The sequence below is a fragment of the Falco peregrinus genome, chromosome 1 (assembly GCF_023634155.1).
Source record: "Falco peregrinus isolate bFalPer1 chromosome 1, bFalPer1.pri, whole genome shotgun sequence".
NCBI classification, from domain to species: Eukaryota; Metazoa; Chordata; class Aves; order Falconiformes; family Falconidae; genus Falco; species Falco peregrinus.
The window spans coordinates 91349739-91377487 of NC_073721.1; the positions used below are offsets into that span (position 1 = coordinate 91349739).

Consider the following 27749-nt stretch of genomic DNA (forward strand, 5'->3'; position numbering starts at 1 on the left):
GCTCTGCCATAGCTCAGCTTATGGCATGTGTAGAATATTCTGCTTCTATTTCACTGCAATGTGAATAGCTTTCCTTAAAAAAAAACCCAAACAAACAAAAACCAAACAACAACAAAACAACCCCAAACAAAACAAAACAAAACAAAACAAAACAAAAAAAGCCACAGAAAAAAACCAGCTGAAATCAGATTAGTGAATAAGTTTAAAAATATCACCAATGCAGTAACCTGCCTCAACCCATCAATCCTAGTTCCTCCCACTTTTTAGCCAACTTTTCTTTAGGAGTTAGCTCTGTGTATCCCATAAGTAAGTGAGCAGGTTTTTCCCAAACATCTGTAATGCAATATTTACAGCAGCTCATGGACTGCTGTTTTTCATGAGACTTACAAAATTATTTATAAAACAAATCGTTACTGCATTTTTATAGGTGCTCCCCCTGCCTGTCTCTGATTTTATAAAATGTTCCTGTGCACTATGCAAGCAATACAGTGAGCAAAGAGCCGTTTGTTTGTGTTAGGATGAGGTGAAGCCTGCCTGCACCACGTACCTGACCCTTTACTGATGCTGCTTGTGATCAATTACTTTGGCTGAAAATGGTCACTGCTAGTGAATGAAACTTTGCAAGGTGCACTGCAGGTAGCACTCACAGCAATACTTCAAATGTTTCCAGCTTCTTTGCAGGAGGAGCAACTACTAACATGGGCTGAGCAATGGGTTCACCCACAGCTGCAGATGGAGCTTCAGTGAAGGCATGCAACAAAATGATGCAGGTAGGCCAAAATCCTAGGGAATCCAGAGATGGAGTAGAATCTTTGATTTTGTGGATTTGGGCTTCTTTTTCAGTCATATGTGAAAATTTATGTAAAATGTATTTTTGTTTAAGGCTAAAATATCCAGTTCATTACTGTAAATTATGAATCCTTTAGGCAAAAAATAAAATAATGCCAAAACAAAAATGTTGCCTTTAAACATAGAAAAGAAAGGCTGGCGCATTCTTGTCCTACCTGACCAAAGTGCTCAATAAATTATGTTTCAATAATTAGATCTTTCTTCAACAAGGCAGTGAAACATCAACCTGACTATTCACTATGGAGTAATCCCAGTATACATCAAGCCCCTTGACTTCAGTGGTACTTTCCACCAGCTTTAAAACGCTGGGCAGTGCTTAACTAATAGTAAATCACTGTTAAACAGAAGAGAATGATGGAGAGTGAAAAACTCCTTTGCTGCCTGGGGCTAACAGCTTTCAGGGAGGTGCATGCACCGTTCATCCTTTTATGAAGGCAAGTAAAATCATTCAGGTGTATTTGATAGCATCCAGCTTTCCAAAAGCCTTTATGTACACTATGTTATAAATATCGTGTAATGGCACACAGTTAATTTTTAATTTTGATATTTCTTTGAAAGAAAATTCCTCCTTGCTGGTGAAGCTGGTGGATATTTGCTGGTAATTCAGACATATCAGATGGTCTGCATATCCTCCCTGTCCTAAAAAAGAACACAGAACAAAACAAAGGGAAAAAACCACAACAGGCAACAGGTTCAAGTCAGTATGCAGCCACTAAGGTCAGGTTAAATGCTTCTCAACAGAAATGAGAAAAAGCCCGCAACAGAAATTGAAGAACTGTGCAACGATATACTGAACTTTGTTCAAAATACAGGCAGAGAGAAGGAAGAGAAAATGATTTAGAAAGTCAGGAACCAGAATTACCTGCTGAAAAAATGCTACATATAGTGGTTTACAGCAGCTTTGTCTATTTTTCAGGCTCCTAACTATCTCTTCACGTTGTTGAAATTACCAAAATTGTCATTCTCATGCAGCATCGGACCCTCACAAAGTCATTGTCACAGCAAGGTCTCCTATGCCATCATACTTGGTCTCCTCAAATTTACCAGCATATTACCTGTGGATCACTGCAGATGTGTAGACACAAATTAAATTTCTTCAGTTTGACCAATCAGCCTTCCAAGATCGTTAGTTCTGTGGATTATGTAGACAGAAGCCAGTGAAACTGACTACTGATTCCAAGGAATTTGCTTATTTATTATTCATCACGCACAAGTAATAATAATAAAATGCCACTTTTTATCTTACAGCTAAAACTTTTGATGACAGTCAGCTTGGGTTTTTTTTCCTTCTACATTTAGGTTTCTCTCAACATCAACTACAATATGGTCCAAAAATAACAGTATAGTTACTGTCTGGGGAAAAACTACTTTACTGCTTATATTCTTATTCCAAAGTTAAAGTCAAAACAAAATTAATCGGGAAGGGTTATCTATAATGTATCACCATTCATTTCAGAAAAAAAAATATCTTTGCCGGCAGCAGAAGGAAAGTACTTTCAAGCAGTTACATTAGACTATAGACTCCAAGGAGAAGATTACAGATCTTCCATATTCAGTAACATGAATCAAAACTCTTAGGAACTAGTCTAACTTTCTTTTTTTTCTATTGCAAGGCACCAGGGATTGCTTTTTGTATAGGCTATGATTTAGATGGCTAATTGAAAGTAAGCAGCGGTGAGCTGCTTCCTTGGTAAAATATTACCAAGACAATCTTATCTGAGTTTACAGAGTTATTTTCAATTTGTAAATGTTGTATTCATTTCTACCAGATAAAACACCTTTAAAAATCCTAGACCCAGGCATGACTGGATTACTGTTGCAACTGCTCTGCACTGTTTCATGCCACACAAATGCCTTCCACCCCTCAGATATACCTCAACTTTGTCTCCCTATGAATAGTTTTACTATTAAAAAAAACCCTAATCCATTTTATGGTAAATAAATTTAATGATATACTGAAGCCTCATAACTTTGAGTTGATGTCATCCTGCCAGTTACCTGCTCTGCAAAAGAACCTCCCTCATTAGAGCCTGCACCTTTTAGAATTTCACCTTTGCAAATTTATCTCTTGCCTATAACACGAAGAAAATCCTGGGCTTTGTTTCACTGTTATAATAGATGTAAATTAATGTTTTGCCATAGTTTGTTGCCGTAATCATAGAGGCAAGTATATATTCCTAACAGCTATCTTATTTTCAATTTGCAAAGCATACTGTGCTTAATCCCATGAGGCAGCTTGTGGTTCTAGATATGAATTTAAAAAGGTAGTTAGACCAGTGTGGGTGGTTGTCCCAGAGATAGAAAAAGGAGGCTCCTGCCATGTCCAGAGGGGCCTTTAAGAGGTCCCAGGCTGGTCACAGTTCTCATCATCCTTTATTACTTGTTTCCATTGTGTGAAACAGCTTATTTGTTCATGTAAATTTAAATCATGTTGATACTAATAGAAGGGGGTTTGTTGCTTCTTTTTTTTTTTTTTTTTTTTTCTTTCTTTTTCCTTTAATCTAAAAAGGTCACAGAGTTGTTTTTTGGTGACTGACAAGCTTTTTTCCCCCAATGATCTCTGCATTTTTACAGTCCAATAGATAGTAAAAGAGACATATTGATAAAAGTTTTAATGTATCTCTGGTGGGTGGCAGTATTTTTATGTATCATACAATCATCATTAAGTCATCTATGTAAATTAAAACTACTTGGCAACCCTTTGTATGACAAGAAATAGGACTGGTTTCTCTGCATCTCTGCTTGCTTTCTTTCTTCGTTTTCCCTTTTGCTGGCTGTAGCATAGTGGAAATTGCACAGATTAACTATTTTCTTTACTGTTTTGTGAAGACTTTCTGTAGAGAGGATCACATGCCTGTCTGAGACAGCATGTGATGAGTAAATAGCAACGGGATAAGGTTAAGTTAATCTCTCATGAAAAATGCCCAAAGGAATGTCTACAAGCTGAAATCAATGTGGTGTTTTGGCGAGTTTGAAAAAACAACTGGGAGACATATGGATTTATACATGTTTGGATTAGGTAGGTTGTTACCCCATCCCCAGTCCCACCATTTGAAATCTAGATCCAGGTCTGAGTTTTGAGGCTTCAGCCCAGGTCTAGTTCGCATCATGTGAATCTCATTTTGAGTTGATGGCTGGTTTCAAGCGAGACTGTAAATGTCTCCTCAAAGAAAAGCAAGGGTAAGGATCCAATCACTCACCCAGGTTTTACTTTCAAAAATTGACGTTTTAGGCTGAGCACTTTCTGAGCAGGAAAAATGGAGGCAGTCTGAGCTAAACAGTTTTGTTTGCCCAGATGTCTGACAACATTTAAGGGCTGGATCCTGCCCTCAAGCCGCTTTGGTAGGCAGTGTGAGCACTCACTCTTGGGAAGATTCTGTCCCTAAATGTTCTCACTTTTCAACACATTGTTACCCTCCCACATACCTATTCATGCAGAAAAACAGAACGGTGAGCCTCCCCCAGGGGTTTTTAACACAACTCAGCTGAGTCACGTATCCGCATTTTGGATAGAGTTAGGGGTATGGTCAGACTTGGTCTGAAAGTGATAAAGATGCCAGGAATGTATGAGGAAAATCCTGTTCCCAGGCCAGTAGACAGAGTGTAAACTCTATCCCCATGTCTGTGCACAAAGGCTGTCTCTAAACCTTCAGAGGCAACTAGCCAGTAGGAAACATTAGGCTCAGGGACTTAAATAGATGGTTGCAGAGCCAGTTGGCTTGGTGTATTGTTGTCTACTGGGCTGTGTCTGAATCTGTAGCTTCGCTGATGGGAGGCCAGAAGTGCATAGAGCTAGCCAAGGCTGCTATGAACAACTTCAGTGCATCTACATCTTTGCACATGGGTAAGGACACCAGTAGACATGGTAGCATAGGATTTGCATCATTTCCTAGCTCTTTATCTTGTTCTTTGCCCACTGTCTCTTTTTGGGCAGAGCCTTTCCAGGAAAGAGTGACCCATATGTACCTGTAGTCCAAACTTGCATTTCCATACACAACATGAACTCTGCAGGCTTATTCTGAGCTGGAGTTCCTTTGAAGCTTTATACCACTCTCTCCTGGCAGGAAAGTAAGGTGGCACCACAACTTCTGCTTTCTTACTGAACCTTCCTTTAAGCTTTTATTGAGGATCACTTCCCATAAACACCTACCAAGAATGCTTATTAAAGAAATTATAAACTGCGGTACATCAGGGCAGACATTTGTTTTAATTGAATTGAATTATTTATTTATTGAAAGCCTGTATTGTTCATAATGCCTAGGGCGCCAGTCTCCTGCTAGATTTTTACCAATGAAAGCAACACTCATTTTAAGGGAGTTATTCCTGACATTTGCCCAGTCACCAAGAATAGGATAGGGCACCATGTAGCTAGCAAATACTGGTGACAAGAATTCTTTATGAAACAACAGTACAAATTGAGAAGATTCAAGTGGTAATGTAGTTGAAATCCAGGTTAGTAGCTTTGTGAGGGCTATAACCAGTCCTAGTAAAAATCACAAGAAATTTAAATCACGTATATAACCTTTTATTTTATTTTTTTTTAATTTGTAACCACAGATAAAGTAAACATTTTTTAAAAAAATCACACAGAAAAGCAAAATGCCCAACTCAATATATGATCTGAGAACTGGTAAAATAGAGTTCTAGTAAGCCTGAGGTCTGAAAATGAGAAAGGCCTACTCAGAAATGGGTGAAACTAGACTACATCATTAAGTCATAGTTGGAGAGAGGTGATATCAGAAACCCTAAGGTATTTTACAAATTTACTGAGTTAACTGTCAGGGCTCAGCATGAATTTGCCCCACTCAGAGGGGCCTCCTTCCAAGCACGTTAAGCTGCTTGCCTCAAAAAAGTTACCATCTGCTCTTGACTCCCCCTACATTAAGCAGATTTCAACACAGATTCACCAAAATTTGCTTGCACACTTCAGACACCAATATCACTCCAATTCCAAGGTCAGGCTTTTGCTTCTGTTTCAGCAATGGTCACAGCTAGGCAAAAGCAGGAGCAGTAACATGAAATAACCCTTAAATGCTATCATTTATTCCCCTTACTGGTAGCAGGACACCATTATATTCGTCACTAACAATCCAGCTGCCCTCAGGCATCAGAGATGTTTCAGAAGGTATGTGGATGAGACTAACTGTTGGCTACCCTATTCCAAACTGCATGGGCTGTTCCTAAAAATACAAAGGCAGAAAGCGAGGTTCTGAGTAGCACTGTAGCATTTTGTTCCTTCCTTACACTGTATTAAGGCTGGCTAAAGAGGCAGTCTCAGAAGTTAGGAAATCCCCAAACAATGTAATCAATCCTTCCATGCCTGTGGTGAGCAATAAAAGTTTATATGAAACCTACAGCACTTCACACTGAATGGCTGAAAAATAGCACACATTTATCAGAATGCCTGAAAACACACCCCATTCTGGTAGAGCAAAGCAATCAGTGAGGCTATTCTTCACCTAAAAGATTTCCATTCTGTTTTGCTAACACACTATATTCAGTATTGATGTGTCTCTGCACACAGTAAAGAGCAGACTCTGCAGTACTGGGACAACTCATTCACATGACAGTGATATCGCAGTCAGGCATTGCTCTTGCTTCACAGTGCGACTGGAGTTCCCTTATTAAAGCAGCACCCAACATGGCTAACAGGCTAAGGAGCTTGTCAGTGTTACCCCTAGAGGACGTAATTTTTTTAAGGGGCTTTAATTCTGGCTTTTTTATCATGGACCACAGGTCCATAAAGGGATGCTAAAAGGATTAAGTGAAGGTGTACCCTCTACTAGCCCTAATCCAATCATTGTGGATGGGACTTGATTGCAGAATACAGCCAGGTTTGTGGGATTTCCCTAAAGAGTAGTGCCGATTGCTGTGCCTGGGAACAGAGCACTGGGTTGGACAGGCTGCTGGTATGGCCTAGAAGGGCTTTCTTACATTCTTCCATAAGGAGCTGCAAATCACAGTGGAACCAGATCAACATCCATATCAACATTCAGAATGGCTTTCAGTCTCTGAATCTCTCCATTAGAAACATCCAAGTTCCGCCAAAGAGTTTCAAACCCTCTCTGTGAGTTTCTTTAGGATCTATCCTTGCTTTTATAATCAATGCTATTCAACCTTCAAAAGGAAAAGTTCAGGGTTAAAATGAGCAGAGGTACTGAGCTTGTGGTACTGGCATATAAATCTCATATTGTTAGTCTTCTTACCAGATTTTTCCCCCTTCTAGTCAGAAGTATCACCAAAAGAGCTACATTTTGTGGTATATTTGCTTTTGGAATCTTTATTTATGCTTGGCATCTAAAAGTAAAAAAGATGGGGAAATGGAAAACATTTTTTCAGCTAACTGCACATATAAAACCCAGTAAACGCTTCATTCAAGATAAGCTTTGGAAAAAAACCCCACCAAACAGCTCGAGAGTTCTCTTTATAATAAATCCATGGCCACTTTCGAACTTCACAGTTCTCACTGTCCTGTACACAACTCCCACTCAGTACATCACAGCAACAGTACAGATGGAGTTGTGATCTTCTTTACTCCAAAAGCACAGTCTTGTAGCTAAAGAAGGATATCTGTTAGCAGCTCAGGGTCTATACCATAGAGCTGAGCAATTCTCAGTACAGTGGTACATCCTGATTAGACAGGCAGTCCCATTCTCTGTTCTTCTCTGCTGCACTTTCTCCATCAAGGTTTTCCACAAGCAAAGCACTCGGCCTTTGGTTTTTTTTTTACATAAAATTGATTTAAATGAGCTGAGTTTTTTATTATTGAGCTAAAGCGCAGCATAGAAGCAGGTAGCTTTGCAGGCTTTTTGTTTTCCACTACTCTAATTAAAAATAAAAATGTTAAAATTTCCAAAAGGGCATTTTAAAGCCTATTAATTGATAATGCAGGGCACTGAGACTTCTTTCCCTGATGGGGAAGACAGGAGGGGGAAAGTCAGCAAATTAGAAGACAGCTTTTACCTTGTCCGTAGCCATATTCTATGTGTGGTTTTGGCACTGACCAGAGCAGCAGTAAAACCTGGAGGTGCTGATCAGTAAAAAGCATGGCCATGCTATCCCCAAGGAACGGCAGGGCAAACTAGGGATGTGTTGATCCATGTATCTCCTAGGTAACCATCATCTTGGAGCTCATGCAACTCTGCTATTTATAGTAGCTGAGCACCTCACAATCTTAATGTGATTAATGAATATCCTTAGGCCATCTGTGTAAGGAAGAACATCTATTATGTGTATTTTAGACATGGGAAATGAAGGCCTAGAAGCCTGTGTCACAAAAGTACTTTGGCACCTAATTTGTTTCAAAGGCTTCTCAGGATTTGGGCCAGAGGGGCTGAGGCATTATGAGCAGGAAGGCTGCGATGTATGGGTTTGTACCTGTGGTAATATATTTTGCTTTTTGGTTTGTTGAGGTATTTCTTCAACACCTGTGTCACACCACTTAGGCAAAAAACCCTCAAAGGAATGTATAGAGTCATACAGGATGGCTGCAACAAAGCAGGCACTGAAAACAAACTTTTGCAGACCAGACTCCCCAACAGACCATCCTCTCAAAAATGTCCTCTTTTCCCACTATCAGAAGAAACTTCTGGGTTTAGTGTAAAATCTTTTGGGATTGCAATTAGAATTCTCATGAAAATCCAGAATTAGTAGTTGGTCATTTTTAGTCTCGAAACCAATCCCTGAAAATATTGTGACTAGTAACTTGGACTTTAACTGTTAACATTTCTGCCAAGGAAAAAGTAGACAATCCAGAAGGGCAAGGGGAAGATGTCCGTTGGTTCACAGCTGTCATTCACTCAGTGCATGCTCTGCGCTGGTTTTTGAGCCATTTCTGGCTTCTTGTTCCACAGCCACTAGGAGGTGTACTTAATACATAGGCATGTAGTGAACATCTAGTGAAGAAGGGGTCATGGGGGGAAGCTCAATTAGAGACAACGCACGCCAGCTAGTGAATCGGTGGGGCAGCTCATAGTGAGTAAGCTGCCTTAGTTTCATGTAGGTTTGGGCAGATCTGTGGCTATCCTTATTTAAACTGGGTGCCAAAAACTGTCTCTGGCTACCCTAGGGTAGTGAGGACTGTAAAGGCAATTCATCATCCTTCCTCCTGACTTCACAGGCACTCACAGATGATCAGACAAACATGAGGATTAAACTGCATATATACAGGCACTTTCTGTAAAATGAGTATGGGAAGAACAGCATTCCCTGGAGGATATGACTGCAGCCTGACTATTTATGCCTGATAGGCACATTGCTCCTTAATTTTAACTACACAAAGAGTAACAAAATTTAAAAAAATAACACCAAAAAATGGACAGGCAGATGTTGAAAAATGTTCTGAGGACTGCAGTAAAAATTCTAGCTACCACAACTCAGTCTGTGTAACCCTACTGCCATGTCTATACATCAAAATATAACTGGAAGCCTTTCTGCATCACCTTTTTGACATATATGCTTAGGTACGTAAGCACACAACCCTGCTTATTTGGGGGATGGAAGGAAAGATGGGGCTTTCCGTTACCTCTAACACTCCAGAAATCTCAAAGGTAGAACAAGTATCTTGTTCTAAGGGGTAATAACTCCCTGCTTAATTGACTATTCTCCTGTGCTTTTTTTTTTATCTGCTTGACTATACACTTTATAGGAAAAAACAGCTGCCAAGGAACATAGGAACATAGGCAGTGAGTGTCCCTATGATCTAATTGTGATAATTGTGCTTGGAATTCTGCTTCAAGTTGGATTTTTTTAATGTTTCTATGCCTTTTTTTTCTTTCTTTTTTTTATCCTTTCTTTTTTTTTTTTTTTTTTCCCTTTACTGTGTGCACTGTGAAAGAGTGGCTAAGGAATATGTTGGTTTACATTTCTTTTTGAGCATATACTGACTGTACTGAGTTAAACATGCAAAAGAATGAAAATAAGCACGAAAGACAACATCCGTTCTCATTTCAATTTCCTGGAAGGAAAGTGTGGTTGGGCAGATGGTGCTTTTTTGTTTTACCAAACTGAATGATCAGATGTAAATAATATACGCCATATAGACTATAAGAATCATTGAAGGTGAGGTTTCCATGTTCAGAGAATTGCTATATTGTAAAGAGTTTCTCACTCCTTAGTGATATGTCAAGCTTTTTTTTTTTAACTTCCTAATTTTTTTTTTTTACACTTTAGCTTGCTTACCACACCCTTTACCTGCCTAGTCATATTTGTTTCAACCACTATATTTCAGAGGGCTAAATTGTATATATGTTAATTCAAGTCCCTTCCATGAAAAGCCATAATATTGGTTCTCTGGTTGAACGGACAGAGGAGAGTGGCTGGTAATTTGGCATCACATGAGTCTCAATATTTCTGTATTGCTATCTTTCTTCATGCCCTGGCTTTATTGTGTGTTATAAGAATCTGTTTTCTTTGTTGTTAACCAATGTGATTTTTACATCTTTGGAGCTCTTCTTTAATTTGTTTTCCAAGCTGGAACATTAAACATTCCTAAGGCAGAACAGAGTTTGTGTTCTCTGGTAATTAGAAAAGTCCTTTACCAAAGGAAAAAACAAAACAAAGCAAAACAACCCAAACCCAAACCTTTTATAAAATGTGCATGACTAAACATGGCTCAACAAGGTTATAATGTTTACCTGACTGAAAGAGCAGAAAAAGACATTGTGCTATGACTCTGCAAAGAAATAATACCATGGTTTCATTCTCAGCCAGATCAAAATATATGCTTTTCATTACCCCTTAGTTTGGTGGGACTCAGACAGAGGACAGGTTCATGTTTACACTGTATGAACACCTCTACCCTCTACCAGTGGTGGCAAAATAAAAGTAGTACTGGGGATGTCTTAGAGGGTTATTAACTCTCAGAACCCCTAGTCCAGAGTGACCAGCCTGTCTGAACAGAGAGCTTTGGCTGGAACTCAGGAAAAAAAGGAAAGTTTATGACTTTTGGAAGAAGGGGCAGGCAATTCGAGAGGACTCAAGGATGCCATGAGGTTATGAAGGAAGAAAATTAGAAGGGACAAAGCCCAACTAGAACTTAATCTGGCTATTGTTGTAAAAGACAATTAAAAATGTTTCCATAAATACATTAGCAATAAAAGGAGGGCTAAGGAGAATCTCCATCCTTTGTTGGATGTGGAGGGAAACATAGTGACAAAGTATGAGGAAAAGGCTGAGGTACTTAATACCTTCTCTGCCTCAGTTTTTAACAGTAAGACCAGTTGTTCTCCAGGTGCCCAGCCCCCTGAGCTGGAATACAGGGATGGGGAGCAGAATTAAGCACCCACAACCCAAGGGGAAATGGCCAGGGACCGGCTACACCACTTAGACACACACCAGTCTGGGGGGCTGGATAGGAGCCACCCAGGGGTACAGAGGGAGCTGGTGGAAGTGCTCACCAAGCCACTTCACAGCACTTACCAGCAGCCCTGGCTAACCAGGACAGTCCCAGTTGACTGAAAGTTAGCAAACATGATGCCCATTTACAAGAAGGGCCAGAGGGGAGATCTGGGGAACTACAGGCCTCTTGGTTTGACCTCAGTGCTGGGGAAGGTTACAGAGCAGATTATTTTGAGTGCCCTCATACAACATGTACAAGACAACCAGGTGATCAGGCCCAGCCAGCATGGGTTTGTGAAAGGTAGGTCCTGCCTGCCTGACTGATATCCTGCTGGGACTGATATGACCAGGTGACCTGCTTCGTGGATGAGAGAAAGGTTGTGGATGTTGTCTACCTAGACTTTAGCAAAGTCTTTGACACCATTTCCCACAGCATTCTTCTGGAGAAACTGGCTGCTCATGGCTTGTATGGGTATATTCTTCATTGGGTAAAAAATGGCTGGATGGCCAGGCCCAGAGAAGGACAGTGAATGAACTTTAATCTAGTTGGTGGCTAGTCACAAGTGGTGTTCCCCAGGGCTCAGTACCAGGGTCCGTTCTGTTTAATATCTTTATTAATGATCTGGACAAGGGGATTGAGTGCACCCTCAGTAAGTTTGCAGATGACACCAAGCTGGGGGCAGGGTGTCGATCTTGAGGGCAGGTAGGCTCTGCAGAGGCATCTGGACAGGCTGGCTCAATGGGCCAAGTCCAGTTGTGTGAGATTCAACAAGTCTTAGTGCCAGGTCCTGCACGTGGGCCACAACAGCCCCACACAGCGCTGCAGGCTTGGGGAAGTGTGACTGGAGAGCTGCCTGGCAGAAAATAATCTGTGGGTCTTGGCTGGCAGCCAGCTGAACATGAGCCAGCAGTGTGCCCAGGTGGCCAAGGCAGCCAACAGCATCCTGGCTTGTACCAGAAATAGTGTGGCCAGCAGGACCAGGGCAGTGATTGTCCCCCTGTGCTCGGCACGGGTGAGGTCACCCCTCAAATACTGTGTTCAGTTTTGGGCCCTTCACTATAAGACAGATGCTGAGGTGCTGGAGCGTGTCCAGCGAAGGGCAACGAAGCTGATTCCTGAAGGATCTGGAGCACAAGTCCTGTGAGGAGCAGCTGAGGTAACTGGGGTGCTTTAGCCTGGAGAGGAGGAGACTCAGGGGGACCTTACCACTCTCTACAACTCCCTGAAAGGAGGTTGTAGCGAGGTGGGTCTCATTCTCTTCCCCCAAGTAACAAGCGATAGGACCAGAGGAAATGGCCCCATGTTACACCATGGGAGGTTTAGATTCAATATTAGGAAAAATTTCTTCACAGAAGGGGCTGTCAAGCATCAGAACAAGTTGCCCAGGGAAGTGGTTGCATCACTGTCCCTGTAGATATTTAAAACACGAATAGATGTGGCACTTAGGGACATGGTTTAGTGGTTGATTTGGCAGTGCTAGGTTAACAGTTGGACTCAAATGAGATTAAAGGTCTTTTCAAACCTAAATGAATCTATGACATTACAAACATAATCCCTGTGGCCAACAGAAGTTTTATGTAGCACTCTACATTTCCTTACTAACCTTAAAATGCGTACAGTAGAGGAAGTGAAAAAGATGTTTTTTCACTGAAAGAATAGCATTGTAAGCCACAGGAGAAATTACTCATACAGAAATACAGAAATCACATATCAAATCAGAATGACCAGATCTGGGGAAATCAGAAGACATAGCCATACGTCACTATAAACTGAGACTGAGGCAAAGCAGAAGACTGGATTAAACTAAGGCTGACATTGTAAAGTTCATTAAAAATTAGAAGTTCTAGGCTACAAAGAGACACTAGTTTTTTATAAAAATGGCAATGTTGAGTTTATACTATAAAATGTATTGTCCTTTTGTTTTTTTAATGTGTCTTGATGGCAAAATTCTCTTATTAACCTGGGAGACCTGTTGAGAGTTGTCAGAATTTCATTGTGGGTTTTTTATTATAGTTTTACATTCACATTTACTGAAGTCAAGTGATTTCACAAGAATTTCAGCTTGAAGAACAAAATAAAATGTTTCTAGCATGTATTGCACAAATAAAATTTGAAACTTTGGTGAAAACAAACTCTAAAACATAAAAAAAACCCTCTGAAAAAAATAAAACCATTATCTTACTTCTTTAAATCAGTCCGATGTTTCAGAGGACTTACACATTTTTTGGGTGCTTGATTTTGTCAGTGCAGGGAGTATGAAAAGGACCAAAATGTACTAGTGACATTACTTCAGTATTATCATGGAAGTGGACGAAATAAAAGAGTAAACTGAATATCCTTCACTTAGTCTGAAGCTGTACTGCAATCATGAACGAATTAATGCTTGGAGCAAGCACACCGCTGGAAATACGATTTTTTTAAGGGAGAGTTTTTAACTTTGAATACTAAACGAGAAATAAATTAGAACAGAAGTAAAAAGGAAAATCTTCAGCTTGCAGAATCTCCTGCCTTATAACTTCCTGAAAGTTTGAAATTCTCAGAGAATGAGATTTGTCTCCTCCCGTTGCTCATGGACAGCTCAATATTAAATAAAGGAATAAGTCAAATAAGGCTCCAAAGAAAACTTTTAGCAGCTGAGAAAGAAAGCCCAGGCACTTCAGCTCAAATGCTGTGATGCAGTTGGCTAAGTGGCTTTGGTGCACTAAAAATGGGGTAACTTCGCTGGCGGGCATGTGCTGCTGAAGGTTGTTGCAAGAAGGAAGCAGGGCTGGGGAGCAAGTGGCATGGACATACATTCGAAGCAGCAGCAGCAGCTCCCCATGAGCAGTCAGGGCTTCAGTTGGTTGCTCACTCAGTTTCCCACAGTTAAAAGCTGACGAGCTTGAAGCAGTTTGGGGCCGATAAGGCAAGCTGTAGTTAAAAAGGAAGGAAAGGCTTTAAACACCTGGGGCCAAACCCCTATCTGCTGTTGATCTCAACTGGAATAAAACAGTATGTGCAAGCCCAAGATTTGACTCCCAGCCTCTCATATGCATTCTGAAAACCACAGAAATTGACCATGGGGTATTTTTGGCTTTCCTTAGAAACATCCCCACAAAACCCCCACAAACACTGCTGTCCTTATGGACTAACACTTCTGTGCTTGCAAGGCAAAACTCATTAGCACACACACTCGCAAACACACAGTTATGGGTTGTACCTTAAACTGAAGAAGGCAGAGACCATTTGCAAATAAAAGAGACCAATTCCAGGTTAAATTATAAACAGTTACCAAACAAAATGGAGGCGATGTACAAGCCCTGACAAGCAGCTAAGGGCAAAACCTGTTGAACTAGTAAGACACCGAATGTCCCGTGGCACCAGAAAGTAAAAAATCTCCTATCTGACTTTTCTTTCTCTTGAAATAAACCTTTCAACCCAATTCTTTGTTTGGTGAGTGGGTCTGGACTGCCACTCTTCATTACTACAGACTTGATGTAGAAATCAACACAGTGATGCCTTTCATCTCTTGTATTATAAGAATTCAAATTCAATTTTTTATTTTACAGCACAGCCACACAATACCTCACATTATGGTTCTTGGTTGCCTCCATCCATTGAAAATGGCCTTGAAAAGAGATATAGAACATAAAAATAAAGGCTTCTTTTCCCCCGTAGTAGTTTGTTTCATCTTACAGACCATCTAAATTCACCACCTAAACCACAGAGTAATATAAGTAGAGTCTATTGAACACTGGACTCTTCCTAATTTTTTTTTTTTATTTTTTTTAATTTTTTTTTTTTAAGCAGTGCTGTAGTTAGCTGTTCCACAAAATCTGGGGTCTACAACTTTTGGTCAACTGTCACCTTTGTCAATAACACGCTAACATTCTAAGAGCCTTTCTTTACTCAAATACAGTGGACTGTGTCGCTTTTTCTTCTGTGCTCCTTAGAAGTGCATTATCAGACCACAGGGACCCTCAGTCCTGCTCTGTTTTACCATGGGCTGTGTGTCCTGATAGCTGATTTCTTAATTATCAAGCTTTGGCTTGTATATCTGCATAGTGTTTTTCAAGGTTTTCAGTTTGAGGGTTTGAATACAGTTTGTGTATTTTGTTAAGTGTTAAAGCAATACCAATACAAATACATAAACTTTCTACCATTGGACTTTCAAAATTACATGGTCATCATTCTTCTGCTTCTGCCTATGCACCTGACTCAGCAATTGGTGGTTAGTTCTGTGGTCAAGAAACTGTTTCATAAAGTCCCTTAAGGGGTCAGGTGGCTCAGTGGATGATCAGTTTGCTTTAAAAGCAACAAAATCCTATCAGTCTCAGCAGTGATCAGAGCAACAGAGGAAACAGCAATGCATAAAGTGTAGGGATGGAGATATCCATAGTAATCTGACTAGCTCATATTAAGAAAGGATTTGACAGACCTGCTGGGTTCCTACTTAATGCCAATCAAGCCTGAAAGGGACCACTTGAACTCAGATATTTATCTCAGACTGATTTGAATTATCCTCACTTCTTGATTTGGAGAGTCCAGAATAGGATACCATGAAGAGAGCGTGTTGATGTTTTCTATATAAAACAAAATTAAACCCATTCAAGTCAAGGAAATACACAGTGCAAGTGATATGAGAATCAGTCCCTTTGAATTTGACAACAGAAATAGAGCTTCATCAGGGCTGTGTGTTCTCAGAAAGTCTTTTGGGAAGTGAAAAACACATGAATTCCTCCGCATTGTCCCCTTCATAGCAATTAGGATCAACAAAATGCATACAGGGAATATCAGGAATATTATTCCTTTTTTTTCTGCCTAGTCAGTATAAGCCTTATGTTTCCTTTACAGACATAGCATTAGCTAAGTAGCTGCATTTGAGGTCAGGTCTGGATTGTCCTTTTTGTTAGGCTAATTCTGTGCACATCAAAATTTATTCAAAAGAAATTGTCTTAAAATATTACCAACACTTAAATGATCATTGCAGAAATCACAGGAAAGAAAGACAGCGCTTACCAAAACCCCAGTAAAGTACTTCAGATAGTTTTTCTTTCATTACCAAGCCGCGAGGGTCAAGAACTGTATTATTTGCAAATATCCACCTTCTCAGACTGTCATGAGCAGCTGTAACATACCCACTAGCAGCAATTTCCACTTGGCTCTATCCAGAGGGGAGAAACGTACCAGGAGTTGCATTGTTTATAATTCCCTCAACCCCAAGGGTAATTCTGTTCACCAATTACTTGAAATTAAAGTTAGGTAATTCGACACATCTGCTTGGTACCCGACCACAAACTACCTCTTAAGCAAACCAAAGAGTGGATAGTTTACTTCCACAATACTCTGCAGAATTTCATTATTGCGGCCATGACAGGAAAGGAAAAATGAGAAGTTATACAGACTCATGAATAGCTGGGGCTTGGGGGCTTTTTGGTCACTGTTGTCACTGTTAAGGGATCCCAATAGATCTGAGGAGGAGGAGGTTGGAAAGCAGTTTTCTTCCTGGGATGAGGGCTTCCAATCAAACACAGCAAATATAGTAAGAACTGAGCAACAAGAAGCCTCCACATGTAATGTTTGACAAAAAAAAAAAAAAAAAAAAAAAATCCCCCCCCCCCCGTGTTCTGTGGTTAGAAGATTTCATACCTTTTGTCTTTGCATACAGTTGCAATGTTACCTAGAAAAAGCTATATGCACCCAGAGAGAGAGTTACAATGTTACCTAGAAAAAGCTATATGCACCCAGAGAGAGAATTATCCACATTATCTACAGTATGTATTTTTTGATCTCTGAGGCCAGTCATTTAAATTACATAACTGAAGCCTGAGTTAGATAATATCTAGACTTGGAAATTTTTTAAAGTCGGGCGGACCTGTTAAACATTTTATTGGTGACGAGCTTGTGTACACACCGCTTCCGCATCTCTTTGTGAGTAATGAATTAGCTGCCAGGTATTGTGACTGAACTGTGTGACTCACTCCGTGGATTCATTTTACAGTCTGGTGAAACCAGTAGCTGGTAACAGCTATCCTTTGTAAGAACTTTTCACATGTTGTAATTCTACAGATGAACACTTTTTTTTTTTTTTTTTAACACAAAAGATTAGCCTGATAAAGTTTAAAAAACTACAACATGACTCAAAATTCATTCACATTATACTGAGCTATATACCAATCTGTTCAACTTAACATCTGTGAAGTGGGCCTCGTTCTCATTTTCATCAGGAAATATCAGGAGTCATTTCAAAGACACCATTATTCTTAAACATTATAAAACAAGTGAACAAGAAATGCAGAGCCACTATCTTTTACTAGTCAGAAGAGTTGATTTTTAATTGTGTCATCTTGTCCTTGTTAGCATCGTTTCCTATTTGGAAACTTAAGTACCAAATAAGTAGCAAGTGCTTTATTTTTTACCTCTGAATATGATTACCTTTTCAATCATATTCTGCATTTCATTTTTACTATGAAAGTTGTTCGTTGTCCAATTTCAAGCTGCAAAACTATAAAAGTCCATTTTGACTTCACTATAGCAGAACTAAAAGATTTTTTTGAACTAAGATTAAATTGATATACCTTGAGCTTCTGTCATTGTAATATGACATTAGGAGCATAGTCAAATACTAGCTTTGACTGTAAGTGTCCTGCTAAAGTAGTAGTCTACTGCAGAGTGCTTTTTGATGTATCAAAGAAATGGTACTATCTTTCAAACCGCATTCATATTCTAACCTCCAATCATCAAGGTAAAGTAATAGCAGGACTAAAGCATGATCTTTTTTTTACAGTTTCTAGAAGTCAGTACTATAAGGGATTGCCTAGCTTTGCATTAGATATTCATGTTTAAATGAACGACAGATAGGCTTTCCAATCCACAAACTCCATTAATTAGATTTTATCCTTTTCTCTGTCTTTTATTTTAGGATTCTTTACCCTCTCCCCTGCTGCTATTGCTATAGCTTCACTAATGGCATGCCAAGTAATTTATGTTTTTCTTTCCCTAAAGTTGAGATGCTCTTACTGGTACAATTCATAAATGTTCCTGTATAATGCTGATGGCCAACGACTCCATTACTCAGTGGGTAGATAACACTTTATTATATCTCAGGCATGTCACCTCCTGTATAGAAGGTCCTACCTTAAAAGACAGGGGTTTGTTTTGCAAAAAGTCTTGGTTAGTGGACAAAATGTCTTTGAAGAACTCTTAATATTTATAGATCTGTTATGACCAGGCTATATGTACAAGACAGACAGTCAGAAAGGCAGCATATAACCATGAAAAACATGAAGAGCAAGGAAAAGTACTAGCACTGAAGGGGCAGAGCTGGACAATGCAGTCAATCGTCAAAGCCAAGTGAGGTGTCTAAGACAAGGTAAGAGAGGGTTTGGGGTTTTTTTTCCTCCTGTGATAGTTCCTCCCCCCACCCCCACCCCTTTTTTTTTTTTCCTGGAAACTGCCAGTTTTCATGCTAGGAACGGTAGAATGAATCCTGACTTTTCCTTTTCTGCTTATCTATCTAGGACAAAATATAGAGCTCCACATTCACAGAGCAACAGGGGAGAACTTCTAAAAATATTTATTTACAAAAGTGAAACAATAAATCTGTTTTGATACTGTTGAATTGTTTCACTAGGATCAAAAAGTTTTTCACTGAACAGCTTGAACTATTGAATATATATGATTTAAAAGTTAATACAGAATAAAATACAAGTGTAGAGAGGAAAAATATGGGAGAGAAAAAGAACATAAATTAATTGTTTTATTTTGATTTTAAATCACTGAAATGTTTCCATTAAAATATTGTTAAAAACAGCATGTTCTTATGAAATATTTAAGAGAACATCCTTCTGAAAACAATTTTATCAACTCTGCAGAAAAAAAAGTTATTTCCATTATTTTTACCATAAATGTGTGATAAATATTGCTAGAGACAAACTTCTTGCTAATAAAAAGAGCCAGCCTGATTCTCTTGAGAACAATGGGTCCTCCCCACAGAACAAACAGATAATGGGGTGGTTTGGGCATCTTCAAAAGTAGTCTTCTAGATATGGAAGTGGTTTAAAATTGGACCAGTATTCCAGTCCCTATAATTAGGCAAAGATCTATATAATCCCAGTTTCTTCTTCTTCTAAATACAGTCTGCAAGGATTATAAAGATGGTCCATTAAAGGTGTGTGCATATTGTAAATGCTACACGGGCAACTCAAGTCTAAATGAAAACAAAAAGGAAAAAAAAAAAAAGCAGGAAAAGAAATATCTCTCTGGCATAGGTCAAAGGAAAAGGTTATTATGTTAAACTTTTCTCCCACTGAGAATCTTCAAATATACAGACTTCACCTACAGAAATCAGTACAACTGACTGGAATTTGCTGGGTTTGGTCTGGGATGCAAACCCTGGGAGTGAGAAAGCTGGTTGATCTCAAAGTCCCCAATGTCTTCTTTTCTGAGGCAGCTAAGCAGTGCGACTCACAAAAGCAAGGTCTCAGCGACACTTCTTAGTAGGTTTGCATTCACTTCTGCCTTTCAGTGTTAGGTGATAGTCAGTATCCATCAGCAGTGAGTCAGTGTATAGTACCTATGCATCATGAATACTTCCTCAGCTACCCAGCTTCTTTCACCCTCTTTTAGATGCACAGAACACGTTTTCTGAAATTCTTCCTTGTCACAATGAACCATGATCAGAAGCACATGCCTGATCGGCTTGTAATGTGCACATAGTAACAATGGATCCAGATACTGTATTCAATATAATAATACTGGATGCTGATATTGGCTCAATTGACACTGTAAGTTGCCAAAATTCATTGTCACACCAGAAACAAGAAAAAAAGTAATCAGGAAGAAGTGTGAAGAAGGAACCTTCTGGCCAAATTCAAATCACAGTAATGCTTTTATGAGTTGGAAATAACAGTGAAAGACTAAATGGAGCTGGTTTGGATTGCTGCTGAGGCAGAAATGACCAGAAAGGAGTGCTGGGCAGCCCTGCACTTCTCTGAAGGGTGCTCCTTCTGCAGCTCACAGTCTCTAAGTCATGGCACATGACACTGAACACACGGCAGCCTGGTCCCACTCTCCCGATTCACGTTGTTCTTACATGTAGCCCTATTTTGCCTGCATAAATAGGGAGGAATTTCCAATTCCATGGAGATACTACAAGTTTAGTCATGAAGATAATTAAGTCCTTTGGGCTTGAACTACCCAAACACTTCATACTTGAAAGAAATTCAGATATGACTCTGAATGTCTGGACTACTGCCATCTAAACAATTTGGATTCATTTGAGGTTTAAGATCAGCTCCAAATTCCTCTTCACATCAATTAATCATTCAGATATTTACTATTCTTATCATTTATATTATAGAATAGCTAGAAATTATAAGATACTCTATAGTTTGCTTTTACCAACAAAAGCTAGGTTCAGTCTTTCAAAAAATTCAAATCTAATCAACAAAGATAAAAAAAAAAAAGAAAAAAAAAGAGGTGGGGAAGAAAAAGAAGCTATACTATTAACATTCTATCCAAAGTCTAATAGAAGCACAGAGAAAGTTTAGTTATTTGCCCAGAAAAACGCCACATAAGATAAATGATAGACCTGAGGCAGGGCTCTAAGACTATTATCTCCCAAGGCAATAGGAGGCTTAGTTACTAGATCACATTACTCTCAACATTTTTCAGCAATAATTATTTCTAATTGTTATTGCTTAGTGCAGTTAAATGAAATAATTTTTAGACTTTCTAGAACTTTTAGAATTCCAGCATTCGAATAAATACAGTATCTGTAAATGATGGACATTAACAGAATGTTAACTTAGATCTCAAGGAACTTACAAAAGTGTAGGTACCTCCTGGTACTGCTGTGGTGGTCAGATAAAAGGGATCTTGGTACACATATAGGGACACTTGGTTGAAATCATGCTTAGATGTCTAGACGCCTTTGAAGCTAAAGAGAAAGGCAGATAAAGAACTATATTTATCTCCAGAATTAGGGAGCCTCTGGGAAGTATCTGTCCAAGCCACATTCTTAGCTGAAGTTTGTAATTTTACCTATATTTCTAAGTAGGATTCCTAAGGCTTATTCTTAGGGCTTTTTCTTGAAATTATGTGTTGATTTTTAAATCCTAAATATCTACCCTTTGTATTTATACCAAAATTTTACCTGCTGGTAACACTGTATTGCTTAAAGCTTACTATCTGTTGTGTGTTCACCATCAAGAATCCTCAAATCAAATGAAGAATCTGAAAGCAGAACTGTCACAATTGTAAATAGATTTTAAAACTTCACTTTCTTTTCTTAGCTGTGGGGTTTGAGTTTCTTTTGTGTGTCTGTATGTGTGTGTGTGTTTGTGTGTATAGGGGAGGACAGGAGGGTTCAATATGACCTGTGGTAAATATCAAATGGAATTTAATTAACGGCTCTGATGAGATACCAGAAAGATTGAAGCTCACTTCCCAAAACTGTATTAGTTTGTTGTTGCTGTTGTTTTTGTAAAAAAACAAACTGTTTTGCTGACACCTCGGAAATAATTATGATGGATACTGTCTTTGCAAAGGCAATATTGGGCTAAGTTTAATCTGGACTAAAGAGCTGAAGCAGAAAAATAAAGAAAAGAAAAATCCAAATGGAAATTTTGCACTGAATTGAGCTTATTTTGAAACTGTAACTGCTGCTGTGCCTGAAATATAGCACAAAGACCTTCTACTTTTCCAAAGGCACTGCAGCAATCAGGAGACAACTCAAAATGACCTTAAATGCAGCAAAACAAAACATAATACTAATGGGGATGGGGGTATAGGGAAGGTGGGAGGAATGAAAAAATTAAATTAACTTTACCAAGATTTCTGCAAACCTCTCCAGTAGAAGTTAACTGTCATGTGACAGGCACATTCCTGATGCTGGGCCCAGGATGCTGGGCCCAGGATATTCCCATTCTGTGTTGGAAGATCCTTCTTATTAAAATAGAAGGAATAAGAAATCAAAATTATGGTTTATGAGTTTATATGCATATAAGTACTGAAAATAAAAGTTATTCTAGCTCAACACATGAGTGCTATTTTTCTGTTGATTTGTATTGCCTGTGATCTGAAGTAATTGTAGTATTTTTCATATACTAGCATGGTAATGTCTGATTAATTTTAATTTTAATTCATCACCGACAGTAAATGTGTATATTGGTGTATATATATATATCCCTGTTATAAAGGCTATGCTTGTGTTACTTCATCAAAAGGACCAAACATTTCTTGGATGAAGATAAATCAGGTCTACCATAAACCATATCCAGAGCATAATTTCAAGAAACCAGGTGAATTTTATTGCAAACTCTGAGCTAACTGAAGGCTGGATACCTTTCAAACCTACCTTCTTCATGTGGAGAACATAGATAATTCAAGTGTAACTTTCTGATACAAACACTTTTTTCAGCCCTCTACAAAATACCTAAAGTAATTACGATGAAACACAGATAAATCATTTGCCAGCTTTTTTTTCCCCCCGTAAGCTAAAGTTTAGTCCCAAGCTAGTACAAATCCATATTTTACTGCTGATCAATGTAAATCCAGAATGATTGAAAGTAGAATTTAGACCACTTATATTTAAGACTACAAAATTAATGTCTTTCAAGGTTTTTTTACATAGAAAAACCTTCTGAAGTGCTATGTGATTCAATCTTCTCTCAAAAAAAAAAAAAAACCAAAACCAAACAAAGCCAAAATCAGAATTGTCAATACCCTAGAAATAGGTAAGAGTATGTCCCTGTTATACATAGTCATGTTATTTACTTTCTTATCCTCCTAGTCCAGACTGTAGCACCTTGGTTTAGACTGGTATTTTTATAATAATTTCCTGCTTCTCTAGGGTTTTTTTCAGCAATGTTTACCTAATTCACTACAAAATGAAGATATAAGATGCAACCTCAAAGACCATGCAAAGTACTGTCCAGTTGGTTAGGGACTGAAGGGATTCTCTTTCCTTACATGTTTAAATGTGCCCAGGTGAGTCCTATGCCTACAAGCTGAGTCCTGCTGTTTCTCAACTAATCATTTGAAAAATCAGGGGGGGGAGTAAAAAAAAAAAAAAAGGTAGAATAGAAAATAAAAATAAAAATAAAGGCTTCTGGTAGGTGAGCCACAGCAGGGCAATTAAGATGATATGGCAGAGGTAGACATCTGCTCCTAGACAGATACAGTTCCACTGATGCTATCTATAGCTACAATCCTTCCGAGAGATAAACAACATGCGAGAGCAACGTGCAGAAGGAAATGCCACACTGAGAAAGTGGTGATCGTGTGGCCCCTGTGGTCTGAGAAAGAGAGAGAGACAGCAAAAGAAAAAGGGAGGGGTGGCATGTGGGGCCTGTGCCAGGCACACACAGGTGACAGAAGTCACAGGACAGACGTGCATCAAGATGCAAAGCTGGGAAATGTATGAGAACTGACATTGGAGGGGAGCAGAATTACAGCAAAGATGAAAGGCACAACATGACCAAGAAAGGGAGGTGGAAACCTCCTCTCTAAGCTCTATGCGTAAAGTTACAGTTAATCTATGCCAAAATAAAATAAAAAAAACTCCACCAAAATTATTAGTGGATGATTTATACTCTCTGATTTGGAGACTTGGAGGGCTGCACAGAATTTCAAACTCACATTTAGGTTCCTCACTAACAAACTTAATCTGAACTATGCTGCCCAAAGTAGATTATTGCTATCTTGTATTACTGTTACAATGATTTTCAGACACAGCAGAAGCAGTATTCCCTCTTTCCCTTGATGTCAGGCACAGCCAAATCCTAAAGGAGGATGTGGTGTCTGCTCCAAATAACCTTCAAGACAAGGACTGACCCTGTTTAATTTAGGCAGGACTTGAGGCAACAGTACGCTCCACAACACTATGAGATAGGAGTTTTCTAAAGGTAAGGCATGTCGCCTCTGCTCATCACTGGCCATGCCACCGACTCCTCAGTTTATTTGCCCCTCAGTTCCTTGCAAGGAGAATTTGGTTGGTCTCCTCTGATGCCAGGAGTTCCATGTCCCACCAAAACTAAGGAAGCATCCTTCTTTCCTCCAGCTTTCCTACCAGAAAGAAGTCTTAGCATTCATTTGACTTAAGATATTCTGCCACTTTAAGAAACTCTCTGGAAAACTCACAGCAAGAATTTGAGGCCAAGTGGTTTGCAGAGATCACTGGCCAGAAACATCAGGAATGCCCTGCTGAGGACAGGACCTCTGCCTTGCATGGTGTGCTGTCTTCTGCTTCTGGGGTGGACATGGGGCTTGGCTGACATCAACAGAAGCTGAAAAACTGAAAAAACAAAGTGTCATCCTATCTTGTGTTGGAATCTCCAACCAATAATTATGAGTTTTCATAATGTATGTTATAATAATTATTCAGCCTGATTACACACCATGGTCTCATTCTGTGAAAAAAGTATTTCTTTTCTCTGCCTGGGAAGAAGATAGAAATATCAAACTAAAGAGCTTAATGTAAAATCAGAGTGGAGTGAATTTCAAATCCTCATGAAACCTTGTGCTTTGGTGATTTTTTTAAATTGCTACTCCTGAAAACTGTTCGTCAGAAAAACCTAAGTTTGAAATTTTCTGTTTATCTGAAGAAAGTAGAGCTGGACTTCATGTCTTTAATGAGCAATTCACCTGAGGCCAGATTCTGCTATCCTGAGTCGGTTCATACCCGAGCAAGGGTGATGGATTTAGATACTTTTTTCCCCTGGATGCTCATAAACTGATTGCATTTCTCTCCAGCATATTCATTACTGAAAATTGTGCAATAAGGCTTTCTGTTAGTTTAACTTCACTTTTCTCTTCCTTATTCTACACAGAATAAGCTTGAACAATTGAGTGATGCAGCTGTTGGTTGTTGGTTACTTATTCATTGGGTTTGGGTTTTTTTTAGATTGTTGCATGTCCCTTTCATTCTGCTTCTTTTAAATTGCACATTCACACATGCAAGCATCAACATCTCTTCTGAGACATGTATGCTGGAAAAACTCAATCCTGTGAATGCTTACAGGAAGTGAAAAAAGCACAAAGTGTAGAGTTCTAGTGTACATGACTCAATGAGCTTCATTTTTAACTGTAAGTGTAAAACCAGGTCAATGCTTTATTAAAATTCATCTACGTCTACATTAAAATATCAAAACATGAACACTATCAGCAAGAAACAAAATTCTTCTACTAATGTGTGTTATTAATGTATATTTCTGCTACGACCATACAATTAATTCTGCATATTCTGTACATAATTCGGTTATCTGGAGGCAGTCAAAAAAGGTTTGATCCTTCGAGTTATAAAAAAAAGTTATCATTTCGGAGAATGTGGATTTCCTCTTTTGGAAAATCTACAACAACCACCTATCTGCAGAGAATGTCAGTTCCTAAGTTAGCATCCCTAATGGTCATCAGAGTATAATATTTCCTGGACGTTACAGGTGATAATGTAGCTTTGTTGTTCCCGTCTATTAACTCTTGGGGAAATCTGACAGCTGTGGAATGCATTCTGTGTGCTTAATCCTGCAATATATACTTGATTGGTAACTATATTGATTTTATTACTCTGTGCTCCTGCTGTTCCACCTTTTTTTCTTTTAAAGAGCAAACTGAAATGTCTGGGGTTTGTGACAAGTTTTGAGTTTTAGTATAGCAAAGGAACACCATGCCTTTTGTGTTTCTTAACGCGGAAATAGATCTGATAAAAAATTTCACACCAGTAACTTCAGAAAAATATTTTTAAACATAATTTTGTGTATTTTGCATTGTTTGATTCTAACCCACTGTGCTACTTTCAGGCAGCAGATTGTCATTATGACTGTACTTTGCTTTTTCCCTGGCATCTATGACTTGAGTGTCCCTCCCCCATCCCAGCTTTGCTTTGCAAGCTTTTTCATCTTTTCTACCTTGCTGGAGGCATTATTAGGGCATTTCACCTTTGACCAAATGGGCAGACGAACATCCATCCTCTGGAGCCAGTACTAGTGCTGTTTGGTAGATCAGCTCTCACATGGTACTGAACTGTGACCTCTTCTTCTGTTCAAAGACTAAATACATAAACTTGAGTTTCCATTGGTGCCAAGCCTGGGAACCTGAGTTGCTCCCTAATCCCAGGTCTCACAGCCAGCAGCACAATGGGCAGCTCACCATGCCAGCCAGCCAGCCTGAAAGAATGTCTTTATTCTCTCTTCCTCAACAAATTGCTTATTGTTTGGCCCACAGGGTGCTAGACCTTGTGAACTGTCCAAAACTTTATTTCTTTTCTGTTAAAATTTCTTCTTTTTTTTTCCTTTGATTTTCTTTATAAATAAAATTAATTTCTATTCTCATTTTTTAGTAATATAATTTTAAAAGATGGCTGCTACTTTTCATCTTTTTTCAGAGTATATCTGCCTTTTGGAAGCCTGCAGGAACCACAGAAATGATACAAGCCCTGCAGGTTTAGACGCCTTAGAATGAAGAGTCTGTGGAAATGTTAAGTGCTACTGTAATGCAGTGCTCAATATTACTTAAAGAAAAACAGAGGCAAGTGCTCAGGGGCATTCCTGAATTTCCAAAGATGCATACCACCTCCCTGCTTTTGGCCTCATCTTCACTGTGGCTACAGTGTGCCCACTGTACAAACCAAAAGTGTAGGGCAGGATACGTACCTTGGGGCCCTACATTTTGGAGTTGTTCAGGGGTAGTTGTCTTCAGAGGAAGTTAAAGCAGGCTGCCTAGGCTAGTCTGTTATTTATGTCTTGAGCTATTTCTGGAAGCACCTTTTGTCTTCAGTAAATCGTGGACACAGTTGCAGGACAATTGTACAAGTCAGAGCTAGGCAGAGTATCAGCGAGGTAAGGTGGATTTTGCAATATTCAGCCAGATTTACCCGGGGAAAAGAAGAGCTCCACAGCTGAGACACCACCACATGAAGAGGGGAATCGTGCTCCATAAATACAGCTAAAACCAACACAGGACCCAGGACACCCCTATTTTTTTCCCTCATCCCCCTCATCTCAGTAATCCTGTGTTGAGACATGTTCACATGTTCAGTGCGGAACCTTGTCCCTGTTTGGAGATAGGGAACTGGGACAGGAATATCCTTGTAAACAGCAAGATAGGTTCTGATCACCTGGAGAGTGACAGTTAAGATCAGTTTAAACACTCATGCATTTCTCAACCAGTTCTTGCCCACACTGCTTAGGAAAGGTGACAAAATTACCAGCTTTCTGGAGCCATACATGATCTAAGAATCACACAAATTTCTTGAAAGTATATGCATGCACGTGTGTGTGTGTATGTGTGTGCTTATATATATATATATATATATGTATGCATTTAATATCCTTTTCAAGTATGAGAATGGCAGCACAAGAGTAGAAGAATTGCAAGACTAAAACGTCCACATTAAGCTGATGCATGGTACATACCAGATGATATATATACTGCCTTATTGTTCAGTTGCAGCTCAGGAAGCTAAATGCATAATTTAAGATATATGTATAGTCTAAGGGTCAAACGCTGTCAGTTACACGAGTGTAAATCAAGAGCAATTGCACGAAAGTGACTGAAGTTGCAGTACCCTGGCTTTACACAAGTG

General features: G+C 39.1%; 1 long non-coding RNA gene across 3 annotated transcripts; it reads left to right on the top strand.

The window, feature by feature from the left end:
- Nucleotides 1-505: 505 nt before the first annotated feature.
- LOC129785765 (uncharacterized) lies at nucleotides 506-27479 on the top strand. 3 transcript variants are annotated; one of them, XR_008749970.1, is made up of 4 exons: nucleotides 506-770; nucleotides 18173-18244; nucleotides 18384-18539; nucleotides 23034-27479. It is a non-coding gene; the product is annotated as an uncharacterized LOC129785765 (long non-coding RNA). The 3 variants fall into 3 exon arrangements; XR_008749971.1 differs by lacking the exon at nucleotides 18384-18539; XR_008749972.1 differs by lacking the exon at nucleotides 18173-18244.
- Nucleotides 27480-27749: the final 270 nt, after the last annotated feature.